General features: G+C 42.4%; 1 long non-coding RNA gene across 1 annotated transcript; it reads left to right on the plus strand.

Annotated features, from left to right (window-relative positions):
* Nucleotides 1-2,594: 2,594 nt before the first annotated feature.
* On the plus strand, nt 2,595-13,888 carry LOC139363205 (uncharacterized). The gene is made up of 4 exons (XR_011623154.1): nt 2,595-2,731; nt 3,125-3,181; nt 11,600-11,657; nt 13,714-13,888. It is a non-coding gene; the product is annotated as an uncharacterized lncRNA (long non-coding RNA).
* The last annotated feature ends 8,462 nt before the right edge of the window (nt 13,889-22,350 follow it).

Below are 22,350 nucleotides of genomic sequence, written 5' to 3' on the forward strand. Positions count from 1 at the left end.
AGTATCTAAGAACACCGTGTGGAAAGTCAGAAGACAAATAACAAATTTAGGGAAATACTTGCAACATATATCACAGATAAGTATGGCTAATCTCCCTAATAAAATGCACATAGATAACTGGAAGAAGATTAGGCATCCCATGGAAAATGGACAAGGAACATGAACAGACAGTTCATTTAGGAAAAAAAATGGTCCTTAAACACATGAAAAGATATCCAACCTTACTCAAAATCAGAAAGACGCACATTGAAACAACATTACCATCTCTTAACTCCCAACTAAAAGTGAGACATTACTGGTGAGGCTGTGGAGAAACAGACATTATTTCGTTGATGAAATGTAAAATGATATAGCCCACAGGACGGGTGATATGCAATGATGGCAGCAGCCGCTACCATCATGCCAGCTGCAGCAGAAAGGCACGGCTGGGGCTGCACACTCCGTGGAGCCGGTGGGAGCCCCACCTCTTCTGAGTTGGGGCAGGAATGCCCCGGGTGCCACTGCAGCCCACCCAACCCGGCTGCAGACCTGGGCCTCCTGCTCTAAGGCTGTGGATCTGAGCCTCCCCGTGTTCTTGGAGGGGGTCAGGGAGCAGGCAGGATCTGCCCTACTGGATGCAGCTGCAGTTGCCCGACCCATGGCTGCAGACCTGGGTCTCTTACTCCACGGAGCAGGCAGGAGCCGGGGACAAGAGGGAGCTTCGCCCCTTCCCAGTTAGGGCAGGAGCTCCTCCGGTGTAGCTGCTGCCGCTCTCCCAGGTACAGGACCAGGGTATCTCTGCAGCCTGCACACTCAGGGGCCCAGGAAGGGCCCCCCCCTCCCCATTCCTTGCAGGCTTGTGGGTGTCCGCTCCGGCTACTTGGCTTCTCTCCCTTCCCAGCACCTGCTCCAATCTGGGAGGGGGTTGGGGCCAAGCTCCAGAACCATGAATGGCAGCGTGAGGCAGATTGATTCCTGGGCGGAAGGGAGCAGGTCCCTGATAAGGCTGGGGGCTGGGCTGCCAGTCCTGCCAAAAGAGTGGGGACTTTTGGTACCTCCTCCAGGCCCGCCCATGGACCAATCAGCACATACTTCCTCCCCTCTGAGGTCCATAAATGCTGCTGGGCTCAGCCGAAGCAGTGCCAGAGGGCTCCAGAGGCTAAAGATGTGAAAGGATGACAAGCTGCAGAGAGGAGCTACCATCTCTGCTGAGAGCTTCGGAGACCTGCCGAGATGCCTGAAAGACCTGCCTATGGAGAGAAGCCACCCTCTCCAGGGCCTCCTCTCTGCTGAGAGCTGAACACTCCACAAGACGACCTTCCTACAGAGAGGAGCTGCCTGAGCTACCCACTGTGGGTCTCCTCTGAGCTGTTCAAACACTAAATAATGCTCTCTTCATTTTGTTCATCCTTCACTTGTCTGCATACCTCATTCTTCTTGGATGCAGGACAAGAACTCAGGCAAAGATACTACTGGCCACAGAGGTTTCTGGGAAGAAAATTGACATGTAACAGCAATACCTACCCAAATTACTGGTGTTTTTATCCTTTCACCCAGCAAACCAATCCTGCACATTATTTACTCTCTATATAATCTGCACTTGCATGAAATAATGCTCACATGAGGCCATTATCACAGCAGTATTTGTAATAGCAAAAGATTGAAAACACAGTCACTTTAAGGAATGGGTTCCATGGAATAGAACAGTTACACAGCAGAATACCATGCCACCGTAAAAAGGAAGGAAGAGGTTCTCTATGTCTTGACATAGAACAGACTCCAGAGTATATTGTAAAAGGAAAAAAGCCTGATATGGAATATGCATTATGTATGTTATCTTTTGTGTTAAAAAGAGGAAAACAAGAATATAAATATTTGCATTTGTCCTTGCAAAATAAGAAATAAAGGTAAATAAGAAACTAATAATGTTTACCTCCAACTGGAGAAGTAATGGAGTAAAAGAAAAGGAATCAGAGCTAGATGGCTTAGCATATCTTTCTATTTCGTTTTGATTTTTTCACCTTGTGACCTGGTTAATAATTTTTAAAACAACCACACTAAAAATGTGCAATTGCAACTATATACAGGTATATAGATATAGATATCTTATCACAGCCAAGAAAGAAAGATTTGACTCAATCAAAGAGATCAGAGAAAGCTTCCTTAAGGAAGTGGCTCTTGAGCTGAGATCTGGAGAATAAATAGAAGCTAATGGGTTCAAAGTGCAGAGAAGAGCATTAGAATCTGAGAAGGAATGATAGACTGGATAAAGAAAATGTAGCACATACACACCATGGAATACTATGCAGCCATAAAAAAGAATGAGTTCATGTCCTTTGCAGGAATATGGATGAAGCTGGAAGCCCTCATTCTTAGCAAACTAACATAGGAACAGAAAACCAAACACCACATGTTCTCATTCATAAGTGGGAGTTGAACAATGAGAACACATGGACACAGGGAGGGGAACATCACACACCGGGGCCTGTCGGTGGGTGAGGGGCTAGGGGAGGGATAGCAGTAGGAGAAATTCCTGATGTAGATGACAGGCTGATGTGTGCAGCAAACCACCATGGCACGTATATACCTACGTAACAAACCTGCACATTCTGCACCTGTAGCCCAGAACTTGAAGAATCCGAGAAGGAAGCCTGTGTGAAAGCCCTGTGATGGGAAGGAAACTGGCATTAACAAAGAACTGAAAGCAAGCAGCATAGTGAAGAAAGCTGTGAGATGAAGCTGGACCATGAAGGTCAGGCTAGACCATTGTGGGGGTTGGAAGCTGTGTTGAGAAATTTCGTTTTGTTTTGTTTTGAATTCTGAGAGCAATAAGAAGCTGTCAAAGGGTTGTAAACAGGCACACATGAGAGAGTCCAGGGTAGTTTGAACTTTATTCAGGGGACTCTTCGTAGTCACTAGAAAATGTCGAAGTTTGATTTGGTCACTACACTTGTTCCTAGAAAGAACCATCGGCTCCACCAGTCGCCCAAATTCACCTATAAAATCAAACACGATGCCTGCTAATGGCATTCTGCATACTTCAATTATGATTCATCATTTGCTATTTGCTAAAACATTACACAAATTGCACAAAGGATAAAGTTGTTATAGTCTAATTTACATTGGAACTTATCTTCGTTTCTAGGCAACATCATTGCACTGGATAATGATGGCTCCGACCTCCAGAATCTTTCACAATCTGGTAAGTGAAATGAACGAGGGAACCAATTTCTGTGTGTTCAGGCCAGTATCACAGCCTATTACATCTAGCCTGGGAATAAAACCCATTTTTAATGCACCATTTGATAAGAACACTTAACCTCAGTATGTGTTGTAATTAGAGAGATAATTAGAACTTCACCAGAACCTCTTAAGACTAGGAATACATTTGAAATTCACCTAGAATGAAAATTGCACTATCTAAAACAAATCTAAGGTATTCTTTCTTCCAACTTTACCTTCCCCGCTCTCCTCACCCTAAAGCTTTTGCAGCCTAAGAAATGTGAAAAGATAGGAATTTCATAGGTAGTACATATCACAGAAAGCTAATGAGTTCAATCAAAAATTGCATTACAGTTATTTGAAAGGGAAAAAAAAAACCCTTAATTTTGAAAACTAGCTTCAGAGGCCAAGTGTGGAGAAGATGAAGTGAGTCATGTATGCAGAGGAAAAACTGCTCTTGCATGAATCCACTCATAAAATGTTAATATATGCATAAGAAAATTGTGTTCCTTAATCTCTGAAGAAACACTTATCACTAAGAACCCTTTAATTCTTTTCCTGTGCTTGATTTATCAGCTTATGAAATTATGTTAATAGTCTTCATGTTAATGGTTTGGGGGCTCAAATGACCTGATTTTAATAATGAAGTAATTTATGCAATAAATGCAATCAGCATCTATGAATCTCACTTAACAGAACATATTGGTGATTAGCCAATGCTAAAACAAGTGACTGTCAGCATGGGGCAATGCATGTGCTTCTGCAGTGAAAATAGATCTTATTGCTGGGCGGGGAGGTGGGGGCTACTCGAGACACGTGATCCAAGTTGCAGGTCTCGCTTTGCCAGAGAGGTTGAGACTGAATTTGAAATTAATTTAAAAACTGTTCAGTGAATCTGATGTTTCAGTAACTGTGGAGTAAATCTACATGTGAGGTGTGTGCATGACAAGGAACATTTGTATCTTTGTTGGCGGGGGGTGAAATGGATTCCTAGAAAGAAATTAGGGAGTACAGAAAACACAGCATTTGAAAAATAAAACAGCCAATCTGCTTTCTGGGAAAGAACGGAGCACCAGTAAAGGAAGGTCTCAGAGGAGGTTGGGTGGACATTTAGGGGAAAACTGAAGATTTCCAATCCTGTAATTATAAAATCCATGTCACAGAACAACCTGGGTGCTAGTATTATTCAACCCTGCTTTGAATCATATTATGTTGAATTACTCTTTTGTGGGGGAAGAGAGGACATTTTACGTTTTTTCATTCCCTACAGATCTAAAGCTTAGAAACAGCCAATATACACCCACATATACCCATCTTAGTGCAAAGACACGTTTGAAACATGCTGGCTGGATTCGATATTACTCTTTCTTTCCTCAGTCATCTCCGGGAAATAAATTTCCATCTCTTTCTCTTATCTTGTTACTTAAGTATTCCTCCTGGGAATTCTGTCTCCCTTCCAACTAAAATGTAACCGTTCTCTGACTCTCTAGAACTAAAGAAAGGAGTGGTCATCGGCCCCTCCCATTAACTATGTAAAACCCCAACCAGGCTCGAGGAGAGCCGGATGCAGAGCATCCAACATATGTGCTTCCAACAGAGTCCAGAAGCCATAGGGCAAACATCCCAGCATCCCCGACCTTCACCCCCAACACTGGCATTCCACAAGATATGTTTTTGTTTGTTTGTTTTTTGTTTTTTGTATTTTTGGAGATGAAGTCTCACTCTATCATCAGGCTGGAGTGCAATGATGCAATCTTGGCTCACTGCAACCTCCACCTTCCGGGTTCAAGCAGTTCTCCCACCTCAGCCTCCCGAATAGCTGGGATTACAGGCGCACACCACCATGCCCAGCTAATTCTTGTATTTTCAGTAGAAATGGGGTTTCACCATGGTGGCCAGGATGGCTTCGATCTCTTGACCTCATGATCTGCCCGCCTTGGCCTCCCAAAGTGCTGGAATTACTTTGGGAGGCATGAGCCACTGCGCCCGGCCAAGATATGTATTTTTTAATGTTTAAAAATACTGTTGGCTGGGGTATTTGATAAAACAGTATACTTCCCCTGAAGAAAGTTCAGCATTTAGTGTGCTTTGGGACAATATTAAGTAAAAAAGGCAAAACATTAAATTAGCTAACCTTTAAATTGTGATATTGTGCCAAGAGCAGTGGCTTTGAGATCAGAGTTCTTTGGGTCTGTAACTTGGCTTCCACCTCTCACTACCTGTGGAATTGGTCAAGGTACTTGGCTCTTTATGAGATATTTATAAAGATTTCTGTTCTAACTTTTAATGAAGGGGTGTTGTGATGGTTAATTTTATGTGTTGACTTGACCATAGAGTGCCCACATTAAACATTATTTCTGGGTGTCTCTGTGAGGATATTTACTGAGGAGGTCAGCATTTGAATCAGCGGACTCAGGAAAGTAGATGGCCCTCCCCAGTGTGGGTTGGCATCATCCAGCCCACTGAAGGCTTGAAGAGAACAGCAAGTGGAGGTTGGCTGGGTGCGGTGGCTCGTGCTTGTAATCTTAGCACTTTGGGAGGCCAAGGTGGGCAGATCACTTGGGGTCAGGAGTTTGAGACCAGCCTGAACAACATGGTGAAACCCTTTCGATACTAAAAATACAAAAATTAGCCAGGTATGGTGGCACATGCCTGTAATCCCAGCCACTGGGGAGGCTGAGGCAGGAGAATTGTTTGAACTCAGAAGGCGGAAATTTTAGTGAGCCGAGATCTCGCCACTGTACTCCAGCCTGGGCAACACAGCAAGACTGTCTCAAAAAAAAAAAAGAAAAGAAAAGAAAAGAAAAGAAAAGAAAAGAAAAGAACAACAAGTGGAGGAAGGTTATATTCATTCCCTTCTTACTTGCTGCCTGCCTGAGCTGGGAGATTGGCCTTCTCTTGCCCTTAGGGCTCACACATTAGGTTCCGCTGGTTCCCAGGTCTTCAGACTTGGACTAGAATTACACCACTGCTTCCCTTGGTCTCCAGTTTACAAACCGCAAGTCATGGGACTTTTTACCCTCCGTAATCATGTGAGCCAACTCATCATAATAAATTTTTCCTCTTCTTTCTCTCTCTCTCTGTGCGTACATCCCATTGGTCTGTTCCTCTGATGATCCCTGATTAATTTCATGATAAAGTGATAAGGTGTGTGACTTTGGAAAATATAAACAGAATATACCTTACAAGGACATCAATCTTTAGTAGAATTTAAATTCTTCATCCCAGTTGTAAATTGGCATTTTATTGACCAAATTAGAAATGTGGATCATCCTGAAATCTCGTGTCTCACATGAAACCTAATCAAACCTCCATCGTTCTTTGGATTTGCATAATGTTGATGGTCATTTTTGCCACACCATAAAGCATGAGGTAAAATGCCTCTAGGAGGCTTCACGTGCAGCCTGCAATAAAAACTGCTCAACATAAATCCATAATTTAAAAATCACAACTGAGAGTAATGCCTTGCACATGGCAGCACCTACGGGTCTGAAATGTCTACTCATAGGCTGTCAAGGCTGGCATTGTGTAGGTGCAGAATGAATGTTGAACGCCTCCATCTCATTAACCTCCACTATTGCAAATCCCTAAAAGTGTTGTCCGCATTTCACAGATAGAAATATCTGCCAGGAGATTTTTATACCTACGTTGCCTGTGTCTCCAAGCACAAAATCTGGATTCTTTATCCACTGGAATAATCACTGCTATGGCTGCATTTTCATCAAACGTGGTTTTAACTCATATTATAATAAATAATTAATAAAATTGCAAGGGCACTGTCTCCTTGCAAAAGAGATAACTTCTGAAGTTATTTTACCCACATCTTCTCATGCAAAATTTTGAGGAATTTTCTTTCACACAGCCAGAAAATTATTTAAAAACTATAAAAAATTACTTTTCCTTAGTATCAATGTGGAAAGTATAGGTCTAAACTGATGTCTTCTTTTGACTCTAAGCGATGATGTATGAGATATACAGCTATTGCTGCTGAGTTCTTATGGAATGCCATGGTTTTTAATTTTTATTTCTTCTGAATCCTTATGCCTATTACTTGAGGTGACTCTCCCCTCACCGACAGAGCTCTCAAATCACAAGGACTCTTTTTTCCATCTCTTTTTTTTTTTTGGAGATGGAGTTTCACTCTTGTCGCCCAGGCAGGAGTGCAACTATGCAATCTCTGCTCACTGCAACCTCTGCCTCCCGGATTCAAGCGATTTTCCTGCCTTAGCCTCCCAAGTAGCTGGGATTACAGGTTCCTGCCACCACACCCAGCAATTTTGTATTTTTAGTGGAGATGGGATTTTACCATGTTGGTCAGGCTGGTCTTGAACTCCTGACCTCAGGTGATCCACCCACCTCAGCCTCCTAAAGTGTTGGGAATACAGGTGTGAGTCACCATTTCTTCCACTTTTGTGGCCAACACTGTACCTTGAGAAGCAGGAAGAAAACAGCATTAGGTGTAAAAGTAGCTGGGACAGGAAGTGGCTGTCCTTTTGTCTCTTTTCTGAGTTCCTGATTCTGTACGATACTCTGCTGTATTTTGTGGGCTAATCTTTTCTACTTTGACCTATTTTGCTGAACACTGAACCCACCACTCTTCAAGGAACATTAGCTGATTTATAGCTACTTTGACCATTTTGAGAGGCTGCTTAAATTATTCTTTGGGTGGCAGAGACACATTCTGTTTCTATCCCTGTGGTGCTGAGATGCCCATCATGTCAAGAGATACCACACGTCCAGTGGCTCTGATGGGTGGATTAGCCAGCCATTCTTCTCTTCTAAGAGTGTCTCTGTCCCTGGTAACTCAGGAGCTTCTCACACCTTCTGACTTACGTGGTTCAGAAGATATCCTTTCTTCCATACTCCTAGTTAAAACATTTGTTGCATTAATCACTATTGCTGAGTAATTTAAACCAGCCATTATGTCAAAGGAAATGCATTTACATTGATTTTTAAAGTCAGTTATTTTCATTTTGTGTATATATATATATATGTATATAATTTTTTTTTTTTTTTTTTTTTGAGACGGAGTTTCACTCTTGTTGCCCAGGCTGGAGTGCAATGGTGCGATCTCAGCTCACTGCAACCTCCAAGCTCAAGCGATTCTCCTGCTTCAGCCTCCCAAGCAGCTGGGATTACAGGCATGTGCCACCACGCCCAGCTAATTTTGTATTTTTAATAGAGATGGGGTTTCTCCATGTTGGTCAGGCTGGTCTTGAACTCTTTATATTTTTTAAAAAGGAATATATCAGAGTCAGTCCTATTCAAGTCAGGGAGGTAGGACAAAGTCCTTCCTAAACATTGGCGTCTCCCTCTCTCTCCACACCTTATTGTACTGTTTTTTTTGGCAGTGCAAAGACTCTGGCCTGTTTTGTGTTTAAACTCATTTTATGAAATGAATGGGTAACAAAAAAGAGATTTCCTATTGCTAAAATAACTATTCTTGGGTTCAATAAATATATTTTTTCAAAAATGGCCAGAAATAGATTCTTTTTTAAATCTCAGTGTCTTTATATAACACAGAACCACAGTATTGTGGTTGAAAGTGTGGATTCTGGAGCCAGAATAGCTCGGATATGAATCCTGCCTCTCTTGTAATAGCTGTGTGACCTCAGGCAACGACTTATCCCTTCTGCAGCACGCCTTTCTCCTCTTTAAAATGGAGGCAATAATAATATCTACCTCCTTCAATTGTGTTGAAGACTAACTGAATTTATACTTAGAACAGTGTCTGGCATAGGGTAAATGCTCAATTGCTGTTATCTATTATTAGGGCAGACTACTGACTGTGACTACAGAACAGATCCTGGAAATTTCCAGGCAGGATCAGGAAGAAAAGAAAATGTTTTTTTAGTCTCACTTCCTTTCTCAAACACTTTCCTCTTTACTATTCAAAAATTACTTTGATTCAGCACAATCTGGAAAAGACTTATTAACAGTCCAAGGGACTTTATGTTTTAAATATGATAATTGCAGCCAACCAGATAAGTATTTGTCTCATAATCTTTAGACTATTTTTCTTTTCTTTCTTTTCTTTTTTTTTTTTTTTTTGAGATGAAGTCTCACTCTGTCGCTGAGATTGGAGTGCAGCGGTATGATCTTAGCTCACTGCAACTTCTGTCTCCCAGGTTCAGGCGATTCTCCTGCCTCAGCCTCCGAGTAGCTGGGATCACAGCTGTGTGCCACCACACCTGGCTAATTTTTGTATTTTTAGTAGAGACAGGGTTTCACCAGGACCTTACCTCAGGTGATCCACCCACCTTGGCCTCCCAGAGTGCTGGGATTACAGGCCTGAGCCACTGTGCCCGGCCAGTCTTTAGACTCTTAATAACTTTGTTTGAAACCAACCCTACATTTTAGAAAACAATCAAAGTGGGCGGCTTGGTCAGCTTCTCCACAGAAGCAAAAAGCCATCAGAACTAGAGGAAATTAAGATATTATATTTGCCATTTCCCTCCAAGAATTTCTCATCCCACACACAAAATAAGAATTGCTGTTCCTGCCTCAAGTTGTGGGGAAATGAAGATATGGCTTGTGGAAGGGATTAAAAATTATTCATCCAAAGCAGTTTTGGCAACGTTGTATGTTGGGGGAAAAAGGAAGGTCACTGTTTCTCTTACTTCCACCCCATCAAGATTATCCTCCAACCTGATATTTCTTCATCTGAATTTATTTTCCAGGTCATTAGTTTGATTTCTCAATGTTTTGCAGCCTTTAAAACTCTCAGTTACAACAGCATCATTAACATTAATCATTATTTTCACTTCTCCCTTATTTTTTTTCTCCTGGCATCTTGTTTTCTTTTTTTAATCCTTTATCCATCACTATTTTTGAATAGTATCTGACCTGTTTGCATCAACCCAAGCTAATCCAACTTCATAAATCAATTTTGTGTCTCCCAAGGGAGACAAATGGAAAAGCAGACAGGCCTCTTCCCTGGATTGTAAATGCGAAAAGAATAGCAACATTAAAGCATATCTTTATCTTTGCAGTGATTCTCCTGAAAAACAACAAACCAGGCTACCAATGAAACATATAACATTACAAATAAAAAGCAGAACATGTCCTAAGTGTATCACACTGCCAACACATAGCTGCCTATCACCCCAACCTCTCCTTTAGCTGTCTTGAGGGTTTTCGAACTGAACCATTAAACATGCTCTGCTCTTGTTATAAATGCAGAGGGTCTTTCTTTGCCTCCAGTTTAGGCAAATCAGATCTCCCAGAATACTGAAACTCCTAGGAAAAGTAAGGATTTAAATTCAGAGGAAAGAGGAATGAGAAGAAAAGCTGAACTTTTCTGGGAACTTCGCTGACCCATTATCTGAAACATAAGTTCAATTAGTTCAAGTGAATGTGCTTCCTTCCTAACATTATACTTAGTAGTTGTATTGCTCAGAGCCTCAGGTTGAGGGGAAAATATGCGCATTTGTTGAATTACTATGTCTGGGTACCTATAAATCTTGGGCTACCTAGCCAGGAATAAGCTTCCTTGGATTTTCTTTAAGACACTTTCAACTCTGAAATTGCCTGGAACTCTCCATTATCCATATTGCCTAATATCCGAGCAGCCCTGAGTCTATCAACTGGGCTTTGGTGACTGTTCATCAAAGACCATTCTGAAGCATTTGCATGGCTTTCCGAAACGAGATAGCTGCTTTCCTCAGCTGTGTCTCCTGGGGCTTCATGACCATTCTTCAGCTCCCTTCCCACATAGAACCCTTAATAAGTATTACTGTCATAGGTCTAGGCATTTCAAGCCTTAGCTGGTGAGATGTATTTAAAGGATCTGGGTAGAAACAGAGTGGTGAGTTTTGTTACAAAATCTTTTGCAAATTTTTTCTAATCCAAAATGCATTCACTTCCAGGCCTGCCTGTGAAAATGTATGCAAGTTTGAAGGCAGTTGAATTGGAGTATTAATAAAATTTCCCATTGTTTCTTTAGGAAAAACCGTAAAATCTTCCTAGCAAGAGTACACCTAGCAAGGTATAAACTGCCTTTGCTGCAGTCCCTGTCTCTAGCTGTGACTTTCCTTTACATTTCTGTCCTCCTTTCCCACTCAGAAGCAGATAATTTTTTGCTTCCCTTTTCCTTTTTTTCCCTCTCTTCTTGGAAATGAGCGTGGATTACTTTTTTCCTTTCATGGCTCTCCAAACAAAAATCTGACCCTCAGGGATCGCTCCCCAGCAGCCAGGACAAGTGAACCCAGTAGTAGGAGTGACAACAAGAATCAAAGGAGAATCTTCCCACAGCCCATTTCTAACCAGGTAACATCCCATGTCAGCTGTGTAGTCCTTGGGGACCGCTTGTAATAAAGAATAGCCACTAACATTGGCCAGTAACCTACCATTTACAAAACACTCATCACCACATTTGATGCTCGCATTTACCTTGCAGATTATGGGTGATGTTCACGCCCATTTTACAGAGAGATGGTAACTGAACCTCAGAGAAGGTAAGTGACTTAAACAAGATCACTCATTCATAAGTGGCATAGCTAGGATTCCAAGTTCTTTTCACTCTTCACAGTATCAACTTAGTCTTTAACCTAGTGTTCCATTATTGGAAAGTAAGCTTGTGAGAGTTATTTCTATCCTGCTGCTCAAGGTCTGATTTTTCACAAAAAAAAAATGTGCAACCTCTGGCATAAATGGGTTAATATTGCAATGGTCTCAGAGATACAACTAGACAAAGGCAGAATTAACTTATTTTCACTATGATTAATCAACTTGTCTTTATAGGCTTAGTGCAAATATTTTTCCTTCTTTTCTTAAAAAAAGGCCCTTATAGTTTAAAGTTTATTATCATTCTGTTTTAGTAATTTAAATGTTAAGGACCTGAAAAATTTTAAAGCATACCTAATGGTGTATAAAATAAGGATTTATTATAGGAATTGAAGAATCACTGTTCATTAGGAAGTTTATCAACATAATCTATCCCATTAACAAATTAAGAAGAAAAATATAGGATTATACCAATATATGACAAAGGAGCAATTAATATAATTTGGTAAGTGTTTGTGGTAAAATCTCTAAGTAAAAGACTAGAAGGAAATTTCTAAACAAGATGAAGTATTCATCAGAAACCAACAAATAGTGAAATACGAAAGATATTCCTATTAAAATCAGAAACAAGATGGAGCTGCCCAATATTATCACCTATTACTGGAAAAGCATTTTGGAAGCAGCTAGAATTGGTGGAGGCATGGCACCAGAAAGGCGGGGAGCCTTGCAGAGCTGAGCCCCAAGAAATCTTCATGGAGACGGCCCTCAGATCCTGGGCCAAGAACTGGGAAGCACATGTACAGGGCCTGATTGTGTGAAGCCTGCTGCTGGGAGACTGAGAGCTGGACAGAGATATTAGAGATCATGCAGAGTTTGGAGGCATTGGGATTATGGCCCATCCAGAGTGGAGAACCCTTGCTAAAAACATAAGATATTAGATTGAGACCCTGGAAAAGCCCTGCCTTATGAGTAAGCCCCATGTTCTAGAGTCAGGGCCAGACCCTAAGACTCTGTCACCCAGGCTGGAGTGCAGTGGCCCGACCTTAGCGCAGCTCACTGCAACCTCCGTCTCCTGGGTTCAGGTGATTCTCCCGCCTCAGCCTCCTGAATAGCTGGGATTACAAGTGCCCACCACCATGCCGGGTTAAGTTTTATACTTTCGGTAGAAACGGGTTTCGCCAAGTTGGTCAGGCTGATCTCGAACTCCTGACCTCAAGTGATCTGCCCACCTCAGCCTCCCAAAGTTCTGGGATTACAGGCATGAGCCACTGCACCCAGCCGAAAATGTAACTTTTGATTCGGGTATTGTTTATGCCTATCAAAAGTCATTGGATTTACACTTAATAGTTGTACTTTTTTTTTTTTCTGAGACAAGAGTTTCGCCTTGTCACCGTGGCTGGAGTGCAGTAGTGTGATCTCGGCTCACTGCAACCTCCACCTCCCAGGCTGAAGCGATTCTCTGGTCTCAGCCTCCCAAGTAGCTGGGATTACAGGCACATGGCACCACACCTGGCTAATTTTTTGTATTTTTAGTAGAGATGTTGTTTCACTGTGTTGCCCAGGCTTCTCTCAAACTTCTGAGCTCAGGCAATCCACCCGCCCCAGCCTCCCAAAGTGCTGCAATTACAGGCGTGAGTCACGGCACCTGGCCTGCACATTTTATTCTACATAAATTTTGCCTAAATTAAAAATAAAACATGAGAAAATCATAATGAACATAACCAAATCACAAAGTAGTGGATTTTGAGCTTGAATAAAAATGTGTTCTGAATATCACAGGAAGGGATAGAGAGACAAATGAAATAAATATTGGGATAAATAATGTATCCAGAAGTAACAAAATCCTTTTCATAGAATTTCTAAATTAACTGAATAAAAAAATTAAACGAGAGTCAATATTTCAGAAAATAATTGACATTTTTTTTCTCAATTTTGAAGGAAAACATTAGTTCTCAGTCTGAAAGCGTGTATAGAATGATAAACAGGGAAATACCTTTTTTTTTTCAGTACAACCTCTTACCAGATATGCTGTGGCAAAACTTCAAAGAAAATCCTGAAATCTTCAAGAAAGAAGCATATAAACCTACAAAAAACAGGAATCAGGTCCACTTTAAAGTCATGAAGGAAAATAACTTGGAGTGAAGAATTCTATACCCAGCTAAATTATTTTTCAAGTGTGTGGGTAAAAACAATAAAAACATGCACAAAGATAGCCATTGAAGGTTGTTTTTTTTTTTTTCTTGCCTGATGAAAAATTTCTCGCTTTTTTTTTTCTTTTTTTTCTGTAAGTTCTGGGATACATGTGCAGAACATGCAGTTTTGTTACATAGGTATACATGTACCGTGGTGGTTTGCTGCACCTATCAACCCGTCATCTAGGTTTTAAGCCCCACATGCATTTGGTATTTGTCCTAATGCTCACCTTCCCCTTGCCCCTCACTCCCCAATGGGCCCTGGTGTGTGATGTTTGCCTCCCTGTGTCCATGTGTTCCCATTGTTCAACTCCTACTTATGAGTGAGAACATGCAGTGTGTAGTTTTCTGTTCCTGTGTTGGTTTACTGAGGATGATGGTTTCCAGCTTCATTCATGTCCTTGCAAAGGATATGAACTCATTCTTTTTTATGGCTACATAGTATTCCATGGTATATATGTGCCACATTTTCTTTATCCAGTGTATCATTGATGGGCATTTGGGTTGGCTCCAAGTCTTTGCTATTGTAAATAGTGCTGCAATAAACATATGTGTGCATGTCTTTTTATTTTTTAATAGCTAAAATTCAGAAACAACATAGGGAATCAATAGCAGAATGGAGTGTATAAAGCCTGGCTTATTCAAATAATAGTGCACCGAGGATAATTAAATAAAAGAATTAGATCTACAGAAGCTCTTCTGATAAATCTCGTAAGAGCAACTTGTAAAAGAATATTATGCTATGATGACATCTGTGTAAATTGAAGTTATCGTCATCATCGTCAACATCATCGTCAGAGCAAACACACAGTTCTTTCTATGTACCAGGCATGGTGTTAAGCAGCATCTCCATTTTATCTCATTTAATCATCACAAAAACTCTGTGAAGTAAAATATAATTATCAGCATTTTACAAACAAGAGCACTGAAGTGTGGAGAGGTTAGATAATTTGCCCCAGGTCATCTAATAAGTGACAGGCCTGGAATGGGAATCCAGGTAGACTAGTTCAGACTGTATGGTATGATGCCACTCAAAACAATGCTACGTGTTCTTGACGGATTCATCTTATGTAGCAAAAGTAGGGAAACGTGAACAGGAAATCTGTCAACTTCAGCATAGTGCTTGCTTCTGGGAGGGAAGAAAAGGGAGTTGGATGAGGGAGACATACTGATTTTATCTGTAATGTTTTATCTTGTTAGAAAAATTGAACACAACTGTGGCAAAATATTATCATGTTGAATCAGGATTCTGGGTATATGGAGTATCCATAATATTATCCTCTGTGATTTTCTGCATGTGTAAAATCTTTTAAGTCAAGGCCGGGCATGGTGGCTCACGCCTGTAATCTCAGCACTTTGGGAGGCCAAAGCAAGTGAATCACCTGAGGTCAGGAGCTCGAGGCCAGCCTGGGCAAAATGGTGAAGCCTCGTCTCTACTAAAAATACAAAAATTAACTGGGTGTGGTAGCGCATGCCTGTAATCCCAGCTACTCGGGAGGCTGAGGCAGGAGAATCGCTTGAGCCCAGGAGGCAGAGGTTGCAGTGAGCCGAGATTGCGCCACTGCACTCCAGCCTGGGTGACAGAGCGAGACTCAGTCTCAAACAAAAAAACAAAACAAAACAAAATAAACATCTTTTAAGTCAAAATAAAATGTGATGTAGTGTCTCTCCAACTTTGGCTGTATCCTTACAGTGAAACATCGGTGAGAGATTAGTGAATAAAGTCATTGTTTAAAAGACTCCATAAAAGAGAAATGCAAGTGTCATGACCTGTGATTTTGGAGAGTAAAGAGTCGTAATTCTAATGCCACTTCACAGTGTAAAATATAAACTTCATCTCATACCAAAATGGCAATTCCCGAATTCATTAGGTTTATCACAGTATTATAAATCCTATCAGTCAATATTTCATCAAATGAGTTGAGAGCATAATTTCTGCACTATCTTTTGTTCCCATTTTGCTGTGAATTTGTTTTTGAATTTGGGCATCTGACTGTTTTATTCCAGTGAATGCCACAGCCAGGATCTCTAAATTATTTGCTCTTATATTTTAAATGCAAAGAGTTTTACCAGGCAACCGATATTATTGTTTACAATGTAATTCAATCGTTATCATTACATTTTATTCAATCAAACCTACCAGAGGGACCATATTGTTAAAATTTCACTTTCGTACATTTCTCATGTGGAGGTGACATTTTAAGAATCAACTACATAATTAGTATTCTTACTTTCATGATTACACCAATGAGTTCTGGGTGAGTTCTCAGAGGCTGCGGGGGGTAAATCCGTCAGGTAATATCTGCTTTCCTTCAACAAATTTCTAGTGCTTTGCGTTAAACACAGGGCTCTCTTCTAAGAGGGAGTGACTACAAAGATATATATGATATGACCCATGTTTTCCAGTTAGAAAAGAGAGATGGCATTCGCACAAATAACCGATGCAAACTAGAATATTTAAAATGCCTAAGAGATACACAAGTCAAGGGCTTGTGGAATTCAAAAATGGGAGAACTTTCTGGCAGCTGAATGCTGAGAGTAGGTTATCAGGAAAAAATTCTTAGTGGTTGTGTTAGGCCATTCTTGTATTGCTATAAATAAATGCCTGAAGCTGGGTAATTTATGAAGAAAAGAGATCTAATTGGCTTGTGGTTCTGCAGGCTGTACGGGAAGCATGGCGCCAGCATCCTCTCGGCTTCTGGGGAGGCCTGGGAAGTTTTGCTGATGGTGGAAGGTAAAGGGGGAGCAGGCACGTCGCAAGGCCAGAGCAGGAGCAAGAAGTGGGGAAGGGGCTGGGCACTGTGGCTCACGCCTGTAATCCTAGCACTTTGGGAGACCGAGGTGGGCGGATCACCTGAGATGGGGAGTTCGAGACCAGCCTGACCAACATGGTGAAACCCCATCTCTATTAAAAATACAAAATTAGCTGGGCGTGGTGGCACATGCTAATTTTGGTGGCGGGAGGCTGAGGCAGGAGAATCGCTTGAACCTGGGAGGTGGAGGTTGCAGTGAGCTGAGATCATGCCATTGCACTCCAGCCTGGATGACAAGAGCAAAACTCTGTCTCAAAAAAAAAAAAAAAAAAAAAAAAGGTGGGGAAGGCACCACACACTTTCAAACAACCAGATCATTCAAGAACTTACACACTATTGCAAGGACAGCACCAAGCCATGAGGGATCCACCCTCATGACCCAAGCACTTCCCACCAGGCCCCACCTCCAACATTGAGGATTACAATTCAACAGGAGATCCAGAGAGGACAACATCCAAACCATATCAGGGGTAGTGGTGTTTTAGTGAGGCTTTTTTTTTTTTTTTTTTTGAGACAGGGTCTCACTCTGTTGCCCAGGCTGAAGTGCAATGGCATGATTATGGCTCACTGCAGCCTTGACCTCCCAGGCTCTGGTGATCCTCCCACCTCAGCCTCCCTGGTAGCTAGGATCACAGGTGTGCACCACCACACCTGGCTAGTTTTTTTGTTTTGTAGGGACAGGGTTTCGCAATGTTGCTCAGTCTGGCCTCAAACTCCTGAACTCAAGCAATCCCCCTGCTTCAGCCTCCCAAAGTGCTGGGATTACATGCATGAGCCACCACGCCCAGCCCTAGTGAGGTTTTTAATAGTCACGGTTTTAATGGCCAGTCAGAGGGAGGGAGATATCAAGGCATTTATAGAGAAGCATAGGTGTGTTTGCTGGGGACCTGGAAATGTGAAGATCCAGGCTGGAAATAGGCTAAAACAGAAAGTAAGGGTGGCGTGGAATTGTGTGAAATGCTTTTGGCTGAAAGTTGTTGAAATGCTGACATAACTGTTTTAAAACAAGGAACTTGATGGCATTCTCTAATAGGATCTACAGAGGTAGGCTGGGTTTGTGAGTTAGTTGCTTCGGCAGCTGGAAATGCCACGAAGGACACAAGCTTTTCCCATCTCTCTGCTCATCCATCCTTGGGGTTGGCTTACTTCCAGGATTCACAGCTGAACATGGAACATCCAATGACAGATTTGGCCTCTCCCTGTGACTTTCCAGAGCAAGGAAATTTTTGCAGAAGCACATCTCACGTTTCATCAGCCAGAGCTGAATTGTAGGACTTGCCTGAACCAATCACTGATGAGTGGTTCTAGATTATTCTTACACTAATTGAGTCCTCCCTTCCCCAACAAGATGCATTTCTGCATGTAGGATAAGTGCATGTAGAACAATGAAAGGTTACAGGAACAATTCCTTTGTTCAGCATGTAGTTGAACAAGCATTCTTATAGGTGAAAGGAACAAGTAAACTAGATGAGTGCTGGATAAGCAACCAGTAATATCCACTATGGAGGCCAACAGTCATCATGTGCCTTCTACACACAGGCAAAGGCTTGCTCTGTTTCTGAGTCTGTGTAACACATATGTGGATGTAGGTAAGTAGGAACCTTTGCAAGGGCCAGACTGAGATGTCTGCACTTTATTCCATAGACATGAAGAGAATACAGGATTTTGAGGAGTCTAATGACAGTAATCAGAGTATCTAGAGGCCTTGGAGAAAGAACTCATGGAAATGAAAAGATTGTACGTGTCCCCGAAAGTAGTATGACTTCTTGTCAAAAATAAGATGTCAAATTTTCACTAGCTTTCCCTTCTCTTTGTTTCTGGTAGCACTTCTTTTCTGCCATCCTTTTCCCTGCTTTTGGTCAATTTGACTAAGCTTGACAGCATGTGGAGCAAATCTGAGGTGTGACTGGATGGACTAGAGGTAAATAACCAATAGAGTCTCATGCTGCTCAGATTGGCACTGTGTAAAGGCAAGAGTCCCTTTGTGTGCCTCTGGCTTAGAGGTGAGGTCTGGAATTGTGCTTTTATGGACTTCCTGGTATATTTAGTTCCCCCAGGGTAAGCTATTTCTCTCTACACTCTCTGAGCCCAATTTCTGCAACTCTGGTCATCCCAGTTCATAACCATCCACTTATTTTCTCTTGCTATTAAGACTTTCCCAGCCAGGCGCGGTGGCTCACGCCTGTAATCCCAGCACTCTGGGAGACCAAAGTGGGCAGATCATGAGGTCAGGAGATTGAGACCATCCTGGCTAACACGGTGAAACCCCATCTCTACTAAAAATACAAAAAATTAGCCAGGCGTGGTGGCACGTGCCTGTAGTCCCAGCTACTTGGGAGGCTGAGGCAGAAGAATCACTTGAACCTGGGAGGCGGAGGTTTCAGTGAGCCGAGATCCCTCCACAGCACTCCAGCCTGGGTGATAGAGCAAGATTCCGTCTCAAAAAAAAAAAAAAAAAGACTTTCCCAAGGATGTCCTGGGGCCCCTTCATGTAACTTACAGGGTCTCTCTCTTTTCTTTGGGCTTTTTCAGTATGCCGTGTCACTACTTCGTCCAGGCATACAATACCCTTACTCCTATACATCAGAGGAAGTAGGATTATCTAAATGTATTTTATTTCTTAATCTAATCTCTCAACTTTGAGAGTCAATATTTTTCCTCATCTATGAGGTGAGAAGTAATTGTGTTAAAATATTATGAGTGCATTGATTACATCTCCCTTCCCTCCTAGGCAACCTGTGAGAGGTGCCTTCTGCCTCACTTCCTCTTTTCTCTAGTGGCTCCTGCCCTGGGCTGATCCCAAGTAGGAGTGCACCAGTGGTAGCCTCCTAAGAAAGAAAAAGAGGGCCAGGGGCAGTGGCTCACGCCTGTAATCCCAACACTTTGGGAGGCCAAGGTGGGCAGATCACTTGAGGTCAGGAGTTCGAGACCAGCCTGGCCATTATGGTGAAACCCCGCCTCTACTAAAAATACAAAAATTAGTCAGGCCTGGTGGTGGGCACCTGTAGTCCCAGCTACTCAGCAGGCTGAGGCAGGAGAATGGCGTGAACCCGGGAGGCGGAGCTTGCAGTGAGCCGAGATCGCGCCACTGCACTGCAGCCTGGGTGATAGAGCAAGACTCCATCTCAAAAAAAAAAAAAAAAAAAGAAAAAGGAAAAAGAGAAGGAAGTGGAGTTCCACCCCAGAGTCTAGAAGGAACACTCTTCACTCCTCTGCATTTCCCCTAAGCAATTGCACAGGTACTGTGTGCTTGGTTGCTCCAAGGGGACAAACTAGGGGAGTGGGGAACAAGAGAGAAACAGAACACTAAACCCCAAGCGGATGAAATAAAGCTTCTCTGGGAACTAGAAGCCTTGTCCTGGACAAGGTCTGCCTTCAGGATTCGCTCATGTAGGATGACCCCCAACACTGTCTCCTCTCAGACTCCTCATCAGTCTTTGCCCAGACCCCAGCAGCAGCTGGAACAGGGGGACTCCCTCTCGCTGAGCCCATTAGGTGGATCAGGTGGACTGGTAATGCCCCGTGGGCAATAGGTTCCTATCATCCCATATTGAAGTTTTGGAAGTATTTTCCCCCAAAGGAAGATGCTACATAGGAAAGGTAGGTTTGTTGTGTTTCTGAGACTGGACTGTACTTAAAAGATACATAGAGTCTAGAAATGGAAACCCACAGAATCAAATCCGCTGTCCCCAACCACACAGCATGTTAGATGCAGATCTAGAACCAGAATCCAGTCTCTCAACTCCTAAATCCGTGCTCCTTTGTGATTACCCCATTATGAAAGAACTAGGTTTGTTCGTTTGTTTTCTGATGGAATCTGAGGCCCTAAACACCTCTGCTTACATAATTTTATTTTATTGTTTTTGAGACAGAGTCTCGCTCTGTTGCCCAGGCTGGAGTGCAGTGGCACGATCTCGGCTCACCACAACCTCTGCCTCCAGGGTTCATGCCATTCTCCTGCCTCAGCCTCCCGAGTAGCTGGGACTACAGGTGCCCACCACCATGCCTGGCTAATTTTTTTTTTTTTTTCATATTCTTAGTAGAGACGAGGTTTCACCGTGTTAGCCAGGATGGTCTCGATCTCCTGACCTCGTGATCCGCCTGCCTTGGCCTCCCAAAGTGCTGGGATTAAAGGCGTGAGACACCGCACCTGGCCTTGCTTACGTAATTTAGAGCAGAGGAAACAACACATGGAATTTCAAATGAACAACTCTGCTAACATTGATATGGGACATCTCGTACTGAACTATAAGCTTCCTTTGTCCTCCTTTTCCCCTAAATGCCTCTAGCATGTCTTCTTCGTATTGAACAAACATCAGTTCTGCTGATGTCATGGATTTTGTCAATATGAACTGAAAATGTGCTGGCTTTTTTATCATCACTAACAGCTTTCTTAATTAACCTACTGATAGAGTCAACAGCACAGTTCACTGTTCACTGTTTGCTCTCCAGCCACTGCAGAGTCAGGATGCTCTTTGAGAACACTTGCCCGAGGTTGTTTTGTTTTCCAGAAAGAAAGGAAAAAAACTCACCACCGCAGTGAATTTGACTTAATTGCTAAAATTTCCTTCTGATTGTTTTGCCCCAAGTAACAGCTCTTCCTTAACTAATAACTTTAATTATAGCAACCACTAGTTATAAAAGTGTACCTTTTCTCTTGGCTTGTTCTCTAATTACAAAACCAGGGATCAGCAAGTCACTTTCTTAGGTTTGCATCCGATGGGATGCAGGGTCCTGGAACTACCAGGTATATATTCTGTGCTCCTTAAACCAGTTTGTGTGGCTGAAGTCAGTAGGCTGGGTTCCGTCTCTGTGATTTGCCGGACATACAAGATGAACAAGAAGCAAAAACAGGATCCTGATCCTCAGAGAACTCATCTTTAGAGAAAAGTTAAAGCTGCTGCGTTCCAGCTTTAAGATGAAATGTAGGTTCCCCAAAACAAGAAAACCCAATCCTTCATTTCAAAAGTTAAATGGGATAGTGCAGTTACTGTAAAAAAGAAAAGAAAAAAAGAAGAAAAAAAACCCCAGCTGTTTAAATTTAAGGCATCAAAAAACATTCAATTCAGGCCTATTCTCTGGCTCTGTACTCACAACATTTCATCTGATTAAGAAGAAAATAAAATTTTCCTGCACTTCAGGCTCCTATGTTATTTTATTTTTTTGTTATGGGGTAGACAACAGTTAAAGACCATGTTGGGCTCAGTAACAGTGAGAAACTCCTTAAATGACTGATTTCAGCTGCATTATTGCCCGGTGAACATGGTCTCGTGTTTGATGACACATATTCAGAGGACGATTGTGCAAGCCATGGACATGTTTTTCTGAGTTGTTTTGCAGCCTCATGCATCAGCCCAGTCTGCTCTCCCCACACTGCCTTGCAAAGCTGCCCTTTCTCTTTTTTGAAAATCACTCAGCCTCCACCCACACTTTTGTGATGCCTCAGGATGGACACTCTCACCCCCAGGCCTCTGGGCAGCCCGTGGTTTGCCCTCACTTTTATATCCAAGAGGAGAGAAAGCAGGAAAGGCCTTCACAGCATGTGGCCACCATATGGGGCCAGGTGGTTGCTGGGTGGGTGGTGGTGACCAGCACCCATCCTTTCTGTCATGAAGATGGACTCCCCCTACCCACATACT

The sequence above is a fragment of the Macaca nemestrina genome, chromosome 5 (assembly GCF_043159975.1).
Source record: "Macaca nemestrina isolate mMacNem1 chromosome 5, mMacNem.hap1, whole genome shotgun sequence".
Taxonomy (NCBI): Eukaryota; Metazoa; Chordata; class Mammalia; order Primates; family Cercopithecidae; genus Macaca; species Macaca nemestrina.